Source organism: Phyllostomus discolor, chromosome 4 (genome assembly GCF_004126475.2).
Source record: "Phyllostomus discolor isolate MPI-MPIP mPhyDis1 chromosome 4, mPhyDis1.pri.v3, whole genome shotgun sequence".
Lineage (NCBI taxonomy): Eukaryota > Metazoa > Chordata > Mammalia > Chiroptera > Phyllostomidae > Phyllostomus > Phyllostomus discolor.
Genome location: NC_040906.2, coordinates 122972479 through 122985426, shown reverse-complemented (window position 1 = coordinate 122985426; position 12948 = coordinate 122972479). Strand labels below are relative to the sequence as shown.

At 38.1% G+C, this 12948-nt stretch overlaps 1 pseudogene; it reads left to right on the top strand.

Annotated features, from left to right (window-relative positions):
• Positions 1–1764: 1764 nt before the first annotated feature.
• Positions 1765–2546, top strand: LOC114494990 (annotated as a pseudogene).
• The last annotated feature ends 10402 nt before the right edge of the window (positions 2547–12948 follow it).

The following is a 12948-nucleotide window of genomic DNA, read 5'->3' as shown; positions in this document are numbered from 1 at the left end:
CCTACCATTATAATTTTCAATTGTTATATGCTGACTGTCAAGGGAAGTTTATTTAGTTCATCTCTAGATAGTGAAGGCTAACAAAAATTCAATATATTTAATTTTTTAAAAGAAAGATTTTTTTCAGAGAATACGATCATAAGATTTGATAATTAATACTCAGAGCATGGGTAGTATTGTCTCGGCAGTCTAAAATAACTGTATAACTGATCTACTTGATTCCCTGTGTTCTGCCTCATTTCTCCCAATAACCAATCACTGAGTTATTTCAATAACCAATCACTTGATCTGTTAATCAATATGATTAAATAAAAGGAGTTGGAACTGGCTAATCTAGTTATGTCAATTATTAAGAGCATTCTGTGTACTCAGTGATAAAAGAATGCACTTGCTCAGTTTTTCTTTTGCAGATGACTGAGACAATGATCAGGTAGACATCTCAGACCATCTGAAACCCATGTAGGGTTACAGTGTGAAAGACTTACACAGCAGCCCAGAAATACAGGCATTCACTGAACAGTATTGTCAGGTATCCTCCCTTCTTTCCTTTTCCCATTTCAACTAGTTACAAGAAGAAAATTCTATAAATGTGGACTAGAAAGGGAAAATCTATTAAACAAAAGAAGTACATAAGTTAATGTAATGTATTGGACATGCAATTTAAATTGGAAAACCAACTTAAATGCAAAGCAATTACTGACACTTTTAATATTAGCCAGACTAATAAAGCAGCAATTAGATCTCATTATATAGCTATAAAATTGGTTTGTAATAGATTGATTGCACCAAATGTTACTACTGATTTTTGATGGCCTTATGGACAACGATACTATTATTTTATTTTAAGGAAAAAAATTCTAACAGTTATAATCTATTTGAGCTCTTCCTTTTATGTTTTATGTTTATCTTATCAAAGATAAGGCAAACAAACAAACACAAAGAAAATAGAAAAAAAGAAGGGAAAATATAAAACACTCCACATACCCAAGTATATTTATTTTTTCCCAAGGGATCACCAGTTGTTTCAGAATCTTCTTGCCAGAAGCAGTTTCTAGAACTCTCATGGCAGACTGTTCATTTGTTCATATTCAAGGTAAGTGTGTGAAGATGTTATGCTAAATAGAATTTTTGTCTACATTATATAATCAAATAGCTTAGTGATCCCAAATTTTTGATATCATAATTATATACATATAATTATCTACAATGCTAAAGAACAAAAAAACCCACTTGTGTACCCTGTACCCTCCAATCTTCCTGTCTCTGTCCTCTACAGCACCAGCAAATGTGGAAAAGCCAAACAATTTATTATTAATGAGAGAGAAAAAATGAGCAGTGGTCCATGACTATTGAATGACTACAACAGAATTCCAAAAGGCCCCTTTCTTTGTCCTAAGTGGGGCCGATCTGTGATTAGATTTTGCTGCAGAACTCCCTACACGATCACTGGAGTGAAATCATATTCTTCAATAGTTTCTTTCCCTTCCCTGTCCTGTTCATTGCTTACCTGTTTCTTACCTGTTTCTTCTGAAAGCATCAACTTTACTAATCATATGTTCATGGACACCAGGTTGCCCCAGTGTGTTTTATCCCCATAATTCTCCCCCGACTGGAGACCTGGCCCATAACCCAGGCATGTGTCCTGACTGGGAATCAAACCAGGGACCCTTTGTTTCACAGTCCGGGGTTCAATCCACTGAGCCACACCAGCCATGGCTGTACAGATCATTTTTAAAGAATATCTTAGCTTCCCCTCCTACCTCTGGGAAACACAAAATGGTGGATGACACAGGTGCTGAGGGAGGGCCTGGAGGCATTGGGGACCCTGGAGGATTTGGCAGTGGCATTTGTGCAGAGGTGTCTGCTGGCATCACTCCATCGGCATCACAGTCCGGGCTGCAGAGCTCACAGAGGCAAGGTTGATGACAATGAGTGGATCCTCGTCACCAAGCTGGGCCACCTGGTCAAGCACAAGAAAATCAAGTCACTTGAGGAGATTGCTCTCTTTTCTCTGCCCATCGAGGAATCTGAGAGCACTGACACTTTCCTTTGGACCATTTCTTAAGGAGGAGATTTTGAAGATTATGACTATGCAAAAGCAGACACATGCAGACCAAAGGACCTGGTTCAAGGCATTTGTTACTGTTGGGGACTAAAATGGACATGTTGGTCTAGGTGTTAAGTGCTCAAAGGCAGTAGCCACTGTCATTCATGGGGCCAGCATCCCAGCCAAACTCTCTATTGTCCCTGTGCAGTGAGGCTACTGGTAGAACAAGATCATCAAGCCCTACACTTTACCTCAGCCAGGGACTGCACTGCCACCCTACGCAACTTCACCAAGGCCACTTCTGAAGCCATCTATAAGACCTACAGCAATCTCACCCCTGACCTCTGGTAAGAGACTGTGTTCACCAGGTCTCCCTATCAGGATTTTACTGACCATCTTGTAAAAGACCCACACCAGATTGTCTGTGCAGAGGACCTGGCTCCAGCTGTGGCCACTATGTAATTTTATACAAGGAAAATAAAGTAAATTAAGCCAGTTAATAGTAACAATAAAGAAGACCTTAAATAAGGTAGTAATATATACCAATGTTAAAATAAAGGAACTTTGTAATTATTTTTCCTACTTTCTAAACCATTTATTTCTTCCTAATCTAAATGGCTAAACCAACACTCAAGTTTTAATTTTTCTAAATTCTAGACGACTATGACAGAGAGTTAGCTGTGACTCCCCAAAATATGAGTAACTAGGAATGACATTACAGTGATATGGTATTTGAGGGTAGATGTCTTCTCTAAAATGCTATTGGTTCATAATTAATGATGATCAGTAAAGTCATCCTATTACATAGGGATATTTTTGTAATTAATTCTTCCTGTAGATCAGTAGAAAGCTGTGTAATCCAAAGTTAGTATTATAAAGGGAGATTATTGACATATCTCTGTGGTTCTGGAGGGCAACAGCTAATATCACAACCAAAAATAGTCCCCTAAATCAAACCATGTCTCCCATGCCATTTTATGTACTTCCAGAGATGTAATCAACTATTCGTTCATGTTTGGAAGAAAAGAGACTTCAATACTCACTTGAGAGCAACTGAGAGGAGTAAGTGAATGTAACTCAAGTAATAGAAATACATATTTTTATTTTATTTTTTAATATTTTATTTACTTTTAGACAGAGGGAAAGGTAGGGAGAAAGATAGGGACAGAAACATCAATGTTTGGTTGCCTCTTGCATGCCCCACACTGGGAAATCTGGACCACAACCCAGACATGTGCCCTGACTGCGAATTGAACCAATGACCCTTTGGTTTTCAGTCTGGCACTCAATCCACTGAGCCAAACCAGCCAGGGCAGAAATATATATTTTTAATTCAGTGGAAATTTAAAAATTGTTAGTGGTATTTTTGTGTTTGAAATATATTCTAATGGATACTCTATTGAACTACATTTTCCTTACAAAACTAATCAAAATGAAAATATTGAGCATTTATTATATTCATGTAGTCCATTACACAGAAATCTTCCATTTATTTTCATTTAACATTTCTCATGTTTGTTAATATTTATGGAATGCAATGTAAATATCACTAAATACATTAAATGACCCTATTATATTTACTTGTTTAGTCCATTTTTTCTTCTGATTTTTAGATTTTCTATTGTTTTCATGTTTCCTTTAAGTTGAACATATATTTTAAACTATGAGAATCTTTATGAATGGATACATCTTCAAATAGACTATCAAAGTTTACATTTTCTAAAAAAAGTTTAAATTTTCTTGTTTATTTCTTTTGAGCTGCTTTTTATGAACAGACCTTTTCAAAAGTCAATAAAATTCATGGTTTGTACATGGTATGTATTATAGCACATGGCTAGTTTTTAGTTCAAACAAGTAACAAATATTTACTATTTAGTGTTATAAAAGTAATATCATACTTCCTTTTACAAGTTACATCCAATTTGCTTAATTTATTTTTCTAAATTACGTGTTATACTAATGAACAAATGAGAACAAATTACATTCTCACATCTCAAATGAAGACAAATATAAAAATATTGTATGAAAGGAAAGCAGTATTCTGACAGTTAGATGAGTCATCAAAGAGCAAATCAGAACAGTAAACATCTACTTCTGTTCGGCCAAAAAGTTAGCAAGTTTCAAGGATAAGAAAACCAAATTCTCCCGGGCTGGTATAGCTCAGTGGATTGAGCGCAGGCTGGGAACCAAAGTGTCCCAGGTTCGATTCCCAGCCAGGGTACATTCCTGGGTTGCAGGCCATGACCCCCAGCAACCGCACATTGATGTTTCTCTCTCTCTCTCTCTCTCTGTCTCCCTCCTTTCCCTCTCTAAAAATAAATAAATAAAATCTTTAAAAAAAATAAGAAAGAAAACATGCTTTCTTTAAAAAAAAAAAGAAAAGAAAACCAAATTCTCAGATATGCATGTTTCATGAAAAATTATGTGAACTCAACTATGTAGAAAAAATGCCTAGAAAAATGGCCAGAAAAATACTCCAAAATTATAGTGGTTATATTAAAGTGTATTCAGTAAAATGTATTTTTAATTTTCTTCTTTAGTTTTCTATAGTTTCCAATTTTATACAATGTGTACATCAAATTTTTCCTCTCTGTGTCTTGCATACAAGAAAGCAGACATAGAAAGAGGAAATTAACAAGGAGGGGGTATTGGAGAGGGTGGGGTGGAGGTTTTATCAGGCCTGTATCTTCAGGAAAAGCTGTAAGTGCTTAAAGAGGAGATGATCAGAGATTTGTGCATCGTGAGGAGGGAGGGAAGGCTCCCAGACTGCAGAGTGCTTCCTGCAGAGACAGACCCTCAGGCAGATCCTACTTGTCCCAGGAACAAGTTTAGCCTAAAGGAGGAAAGGATAGTGTCCACAAAACTTAAAAGGGAATGAGCAGCTCTCCAGCTGCCATTCGGCCCACCAGGCACTAATGTGCTCCTGTATGTCACCACGTCCTTTTCCTTCGTCACCTGCAGAGCCTTGGCTTTGGAGAGGAAAGATTCTTATTAAAACTCTTCAAAAGGCAGAAAACGCCTGGAACAAAGTAACTGTAACTGTAAAATGTCCTGAAAGGCCAATTAGAAATTGCAATACTGGGAGTTTTATTACAACTAACTCCTCCTTAATTATCAATCAATGGATTCTGTTGAAAAAAATCCCTCATATTCTCTGCTGGGGAAATGATGCTAATTATTTTCCGTTAATTAAGGCTGTTCTGGGATTCAGACGTGCCATCCTTCAACTAAAAGATTGACACATCAATGCTAACATAATGTTCAGTGCACCCTTCTAAAGTCTTTATAACCAATGATAATAAATTAGTGCATGTTATTTTAAGCCTCTTGAATAATCATGGCTTTGTCGGGAATGAAAAATGTATACATATGCAATAATGCATGTACTTTAATATGTTACTTAATACAGCCTTGCAAATATTTAAAAAGAACTTCTCTGAGATACTGTGGCTCACTTGCACATTTTTTATTAAGCAAAAATTGAATACAGTATTTATAAAGGTATCTACTCATACCTCAGACAGCAGAGGATAGGTTTAAAATAATTTAATTCACTAGCTTTCTGTTCTCACAGGTAGTACACGTCAGGAAATCTGTGTGTCAAAGCAACTAGGTACTTGTCAATTATTTAATCAAATTATGGTCTAACTAGGGTACTGCACTTCTCCATGTTAAAATTTAATATTTAAAAATATAAATTTGGGTTCCTGAGGATTTCTTATTCTCTCCCTAAGCGAACAAAATTGAACATAAAATGGTTCTCGAGGAATCAGCCAGTCTGCCTTCAGCTTTCATCGTCCAGAATGTGAAAGTCCCAGCAGCTCTGTGCCCCAGGTGATAAGCAGAGTAAAACATTTGTTGTTAAGGCTGTGGGACCTTCGTGTTTTCCCTGTGAGTTCTGGCTACTGCCAAGTATGTGCATGCGTGCACATATGCACAGCTCCCACTTGCTCTTTTACCAGAAACATGGAAATTGCCGCTGAGATCCTATTAAAATTTTTAAAAATTTGGTCAATAAAATAAGATCTCTCTCTTCTCTGTCTTAACATTATCTGTACTTTCCACATGTGAAGAAAAAAAATGAGAGCAGTGAAGTAATGAATGCTGGTAATTACTTCTCACAACTACTGTGCTTCTTACCTCTTTCAGTGGATTTTCCAGTTATAAGTTGAATGGAAAGTTCAGATGAAATAACTACAGGTGAACTGACTAAGACGCAGTGATGTGAGGAGACTTACTCAAATAAGCCTCCCAGCAGGGAATCTAAACAAACGTTATTCCATTACGTCATGCACCCTAAACTGAGCTGAATGTCCTAAAACACTGTCATTGCAGGGAAATCACCACATTCACAATTTCCAACCATTTATATTTTAGTCCAACCTGTAATTTATCTCATGCCTATCAATAAGCCAACAAATATTTATTTAGAGCAAAAAAAAAAGGCAACACTTACCGAGCACATAAAGTCTGTATAATTACTATTTGTCTAAGTCTTGAAATAGAACTGTAGTATAGACATTATTTTATAGACTAGAAACTAGTGTTCAGAAAGTTTTAACAAAAGTTTAACAATGACCTCAAGGTCATAAGTTAGTATGTAGCAAGACTGATACTCAATTCTAATTGATTTAACTTAAGTCATGTTCCAGTCTGTCTACTATTATCATAATGTCCTATTAAGTAACTTTCTAGCTGTAACAAGCTCTATGCTAGTTAATGAAGAAGTTATAGAGATGTAGAAGATACAGGTGATGGTTATTCAGGGTGATAGAACCTGCAAATGAACTGATACGTAACAATACAAAGCCAAATATTGTCAGTGTCTATAGTTAATAAGTGACATATGCTGAACTGGTCACTTCTCCTTCTTGCCAACTTTCTATCTGGTCTAAGGCATTATTATATAGTCTTTATTAGACCATGCTATGATTAATCACTCAGTTAAGTTCCCTACCAAGATGGAGGCCCCTTTAAGGCAAAGAGTGTGATTCACTTATACCGAAATGACTAAATCAATGCCTGCACATAGGATCAACACAATATTGTTTGTGGAATAAATGGATATATCGAATGCCTTAACATATAGGGAGTGAATGTACTTCTTTATTTGATTAATTTATCTACCGAACATCCACCATGTGCCAGGCACTATGATAGGCTACAAACCGGAATAAGACAGATGTCTTTTCTCTCCTTAGGTAGCTTACAGTCCAAAGAAAGGATGCATTCAGTCAACAAGCTGTGGGAGCACAGTGCACCAAGTACCACTTTTAGGGAAATAGAAACTGTTATGGAGGACAGAGAGGAGAATCTGTAACTTACACAACTTAATTCATTACCCCAGATTTGTTTAAAGCACTTAAGGAGAAAAAGAAATGAAAGCAAACTTCCCGTATCTACAGGTGAACAGCCCCCGGGGAAGAGGCACCTGAACAGCCACTGCCATTCTGCTCAGCTACAGAGGAAGGAATGAGTGTAGCAATCAGAAGACAAGCCAGGGCATGCCACTGAGTGTACAGCCTGAGCAGAAGTGAGTTACTGAATACCCTCTGACTATCTGCAGTGTTCCCCTGGCCACATTACTATATGTAGGCACAGACAACCTCGTCCTTCTGGGAACATAAGTCATCACTTTACTGCCTGCTGAAAACATATTTATATGAAGGAAAGGTCAAGACTAAAAATCATCTTCTTTGTGCATATGGTAGGGCCCATTGAGTTCATAGAGAGCATTGCCCAACAATCAGCATCTCATCCTGTGGGTCTAATCCCAGACTGGCAGAAATGCCCTAGCTGGGTTTTGTCATCCCTCTCCCCTGCAAATAAACAGAATATTTTTACCTATGATAGGTGATTATGTGGCTTTCATTCAGCTCTTGTAATTCATTTGTACCTCCCGGCATTCATGAGTCATGGGTCTTTTACACTTGTCACAGAAACCTAATCCCTACCCTTCATGGGCCAGCTATCCTAAAGATGGCTGAACGTGTAATTGCCTTGAAGTGTAACATATTTCCCACATTATTTATTATAGCCGTTCCTGCTAGCACCTCTGTGGTTGAGGTTGTGTCAGCATTTTCACTATAAGCGCCTATTTCCAGCAGTAAAAATGTGCTCTAGGCTCAAACTCAGCACATGGAACATGAGTCCAGAAGGGAAATTTCTACTACATTTTAAAAAAATATATATAAATAAATTGGTTGGGACATTTTTAAAGGTATATGACTAAAAAGGGGAAAATGCAATAAGTGAACTTATGAAAGTTTCCCTTTTGTGCTCCTAAATTCTAAGATTAAGACGAGGGTGTGGTGGTAAAAGTCCTCACCCCTGACACACCAAGCCAACGCCACCCCTTCTTCTCTGTCCTTGAGAAGCCAAAGGAAGAAATGGAGCTATGTCCAATCCAAATTTTAAAACCCACTAAAGAAATGAGGAAATAGATTTGAATCAGAAAAAATTAAATGGCCTCAAATTTGGGAGTAGGCCATCATCCCCTAGTTTAGGGACAAATGTGGTCAGATCTGGGTAGGCTAAGATTAATGGCACTCTCTCAGCTACTGATGGATTAGAATTGGTTGCAGTAAAATGGAAAAACAATAGGATTTTGCATCAATACACCCACACGTTGGTTCTGCCATTTATTAGACATGTGACTGTATGAAAGCCATTTAACATTCTGCATTGCAAGGGCCAGGGGACTGAGATAGGCAGCATGCCTGGAAAGTAGAGAAGTCATCTTGAGGAGCTGGGTTTTGACAACCCTGTTTATAATTTCTGGGGTGGGTGATGGTGCAGTAGGTTTAATGGTCAATTCTGGCTACTTGTTCTTGGTTTTGTCCTCATACACAATTTTTTATAAGTTATCTAATGTAGTCTCATATATTTACTACAATTTAGCAAGAATTAACTCCTCATTATGTGCTCAGTACTATACATGGCACCACAAAGGGTTCAAAAAAGTATGACTCCCTCTCATCTAGGAGTTTACACTCTTGTAGGATATACGGACTTACCCATAGGAAAGAGTGTTGGTTCCTGATGGTGGTGTCGTAGGTGAAAAAATGGCTTCCAAATGTGTTAAATCCCTTATTTAAAAAAATAAATGTCTTTGCAGCTATAATAAAGTTAAGGATCTTGAAATCCTGGACTATCTCAGATGGGTGCTACCTGTTATCATAAGCATCCTTATGAGAGAAGAGGAATGGGTCAGCAATTTGGGAAGACACAGAAGAGGAAAATGGAGACAGAGATTGGAGTGATGCAGCCTCAAGCGAAGGAATGCCAGCAACCACCAGAAGCTAGAAAAGGCATGGGAGGAAATTTCTTTTAGAGCCTTCAGAAAGCATGTGGGCCTGCTGACACTCTGATTTCAGACTTCTGGTCTTTAGAAAAGCAGGGAATAGATTTATGTTGTTTTAATTCACCAAATTTATAATTTGTTGCTATAGTCACAAGAAACTAAAGTAGTGGGGAAAGAGAGGTCCTCCTTTTTTCTACATTAGATTTATTTATTTATTTATTATTTCCATCACCATTTATCCCCGCTATATCCTCTTCCACACCCACCACCTATCCCTCACCCCACAATCACCACACTGTTGTTCATGTCCATGAGTTCTTTCTCTTCTTTTTGCTTAATTTCTCTACTCACCACCCCCCAACATACCCTCCCAAGCTGTCAACCTGCTCTCTATCTAAGAGTCTGTCTCTGTTTTGCTTGTTGGTTCAGTTTATTCATTACATGCCACATGTGAGTGAAACTGTATAGTACTTGTCTTTCTCTGACTGGCTTATTTCACTTAGCATAATGTTCTCTGGTCCATCCATACTGTCATAAATGGTACAATTTTTTTCTTTTTACTGCCAAGTAGCATTCCATTGTGTAGATATACGATAGCTGTTTCATCCACTCATCTACTGATAGACACCTGGGTTGCTTCCAAATCTTGGCTATCGCAAATAATACTGCAGTTAACACACAGAGGTACATATATTTTTTCTAATTAGCATTTTGGGTTTTTTAAAGATTCCACCAAAAAAACTACTAGAACTGGAGGAGAAGATGTCAGCCAAGTAGATGGAAACTGAGTCCACTTGCTCTGGTCCCCAATTCAGATTCTCGACTGGTTTTCTGACAAATAGGCTGAATGTTAGCTGATATGAAGTTATGAAGCCAAGGAGTACAGAAGATGTTTTGCAATGGGCAGTAAGGAGATTTTATAAGTTAAATAGGGAAATACCCTGTACATGGCACCTGCAGTAGTGGAGGGACTAGTCAGAAATTGCAGCTTTGTGGCTCCCTCCCTTTCCAGGGCAGGGGCCCCCAGTCCTGCACAGGGAGCCCCCAGAACCTGACAGGGAGTGACTTGGAAGGATAGCAAGCACACACACACATACATAGCAAGCAGCACATCCATGGCTGCAGTGCCAAATACCAACCAGGAGAGTGCTAGAGAGAGAGAGGTACTCTATCTCCTAAAATGATCAGGGGCTGCACCTGTGTCAGGTGGAGGGAGGCTGTGGCCAGCCATGACTGTAAGAAACTTCTGGCTTTTTGGAGATGTGCTGTGCACAGAGAATCAAATGGTGACTCAGTACTGCAGTGGGGGTGCCACAGAAAGACTTTTTAAAAGGGGAGCTGAAGTGTGCTGTGCAGGGACCACATGCACAACTGCCCTGCCAGCAAAGGAACAAGATTGAAGGCTCAGTTTGCTCCCACTGAATACAGCTAGGCAGGTAGATCAGAAAGTTGCATAGCAACAGGATTTCTGGGCCCTAGTCCAGACCAGTGAAATGAAGAGTTTGGGACTATGTCTACTGTGAGGGCAGTGGACTTGAAATTAGACAGGCAAGAGTTGAGCACCTGAGATTATCTATAGCCAGGCAGAACCCTCTTCCCTGTCAGAGTTCAAACCTCTGAGAATGGAAAGATGTATCCAGCCTCACCTCATGCAGGACTGCAAACACCAAATCAACAGGGAAGCTCTGCGAAACAGTCAGGCCAGGCTCAAGAACTCCCTGCAGGGTACATATCCACAGGAGAAAGGCAGGAAGAGAAACTCCAAAAGGGCTCATTTTGAACTTCTCTCAGGGAAACAAAACACACTCGTTCTTAGGGTCCTATTCTATTGAGGCCAGCAAAGAAGAGAGATCAGGAATTGGTGCAGCACAGGGTAAGCAGGACCTCACCCAGCCATCAGCACCAAGCAGGAAAGCACTGACCCTTTTACACAGATTGGTGCTTCCCTTGAAATGAACAGCGAGTTTATAAGAAACTATACATTATTAGAAATAAGCTGGACAGACCAAGATGGGTGGCACAGGGGCAGGAGAACACACCCATGATTTTCTTAGGAAATTGAATAGCATCTCCCAGAGGAGAACCAAGAGTCCACCTCCCCAATCACAATAGAAACCCACTCTAGAGGCAGGTGAAGGTGATACATGCAGTGCTACCAGAAGTTAGATGACCCACCCCTGGACCTTGAGCTGATAAAAAGTCAGAGGTGAATCCAGAAGGAGAAGACAGAAAGCAAACATCAAAGTTTGCTGAGACCAATTCTACCTCATTCTTCTTCAGTATTTGTGTCATATTTTTCTCTCACATAGCCTTTTAAATTTTCTTTTTTAAAATTATATTTCAACTAATTCATTATTTTTGTCTTTTGTTTTTTATTTTTTTAATATTTTATTTTATTTTATTTTATTTTATTTTTTATTTCAACTCTCACATTGTACCCTACTTTTGTTTCACTCCAATTTACCTTCTTCCTTTCTTTTCTTATTTTCTTTTTAAATTTTATGTTCCCCATTTCTATGCCTTGTTCTTGTTTTTTACTCTTACTATTTCTCCTCCCTCTATCCTCTCAACATGATTCTTCTTTCCTTTAGTCAGCTCATATTCTTTTTCCCTTTCTTATAATATTCTCGTTTTCTTTCCACCTTTATTAATCATTGCTTGTTTGGCATGGATATTGTTGTTTGTCTTCAATTTTATTCCTATTTGTTCACTATTTTCTTAATTTTAAATCTCATAGGTTACTCTCCCCCTGTCTTACACCACTTTGCCTTCCTCCTGCCCTTGCTTATTTGAGTTTGGAATTTTACTTCTTCTGTTTCTTAGCCTAGATTCTATTCCTTACTCTTATTATTTCTACTTCCTCTACCGTCTCAAAATCATCTTTCCTTACTGTAGACATCTCATATTCTCTTTTTTCTTTTTCATAATATTCTTATTCTTTTTTCACCTTTATTAATCTTTGCTCATCTGTTAATATAATTGACTCTGTTTTGGTTTTTCTTCAATTTTGTTCCTATTGTTTTATTATTTATTTTATTTTATTTCAAACTTCATATTATATTCTTCCCTTTTCTTACTCTATTTTCCATGTCCTTTCCTATTTTTACTTACATTTTAAATTTTATTTTCTCCCTTTCTTTGCCTGGTTTCTATTCCCTACTCTTATTATTTCTCCTCTCTCCCCTCTCAAAATCATTTTTCTTCCTTTAGTAATCTCATATTTTTTCTATCTTATAATATTCTTAATCTTTTCCCACTTTTATAAATCTTTGCTCGTTTGCTGTTGATATTACTGATGTGATAGGAGGGTATTTTTGCTGTCATGAGTGTGGTTTCCTGGGTAGTTTTGCTTTCTTCTGATAGCACCTGTACAATAGCATACGAGACGAGGTGGGAGATGTAATTCTCAGTCAACCAGAGAGTGGTGGAAGAGGAGAACCCACCAGTGAATAAGTCATCCGTAATCATACCCCAAGAACAACAAGAGAGCCCACAGAAATTGAATAAAGGGCATCCCTAGAGCATCCAGCTCAGTAGACCAAAGAGTCTGAACCACTGAGTCCCACAGAATTCCTACCACAGAAGGCCATGCCACACA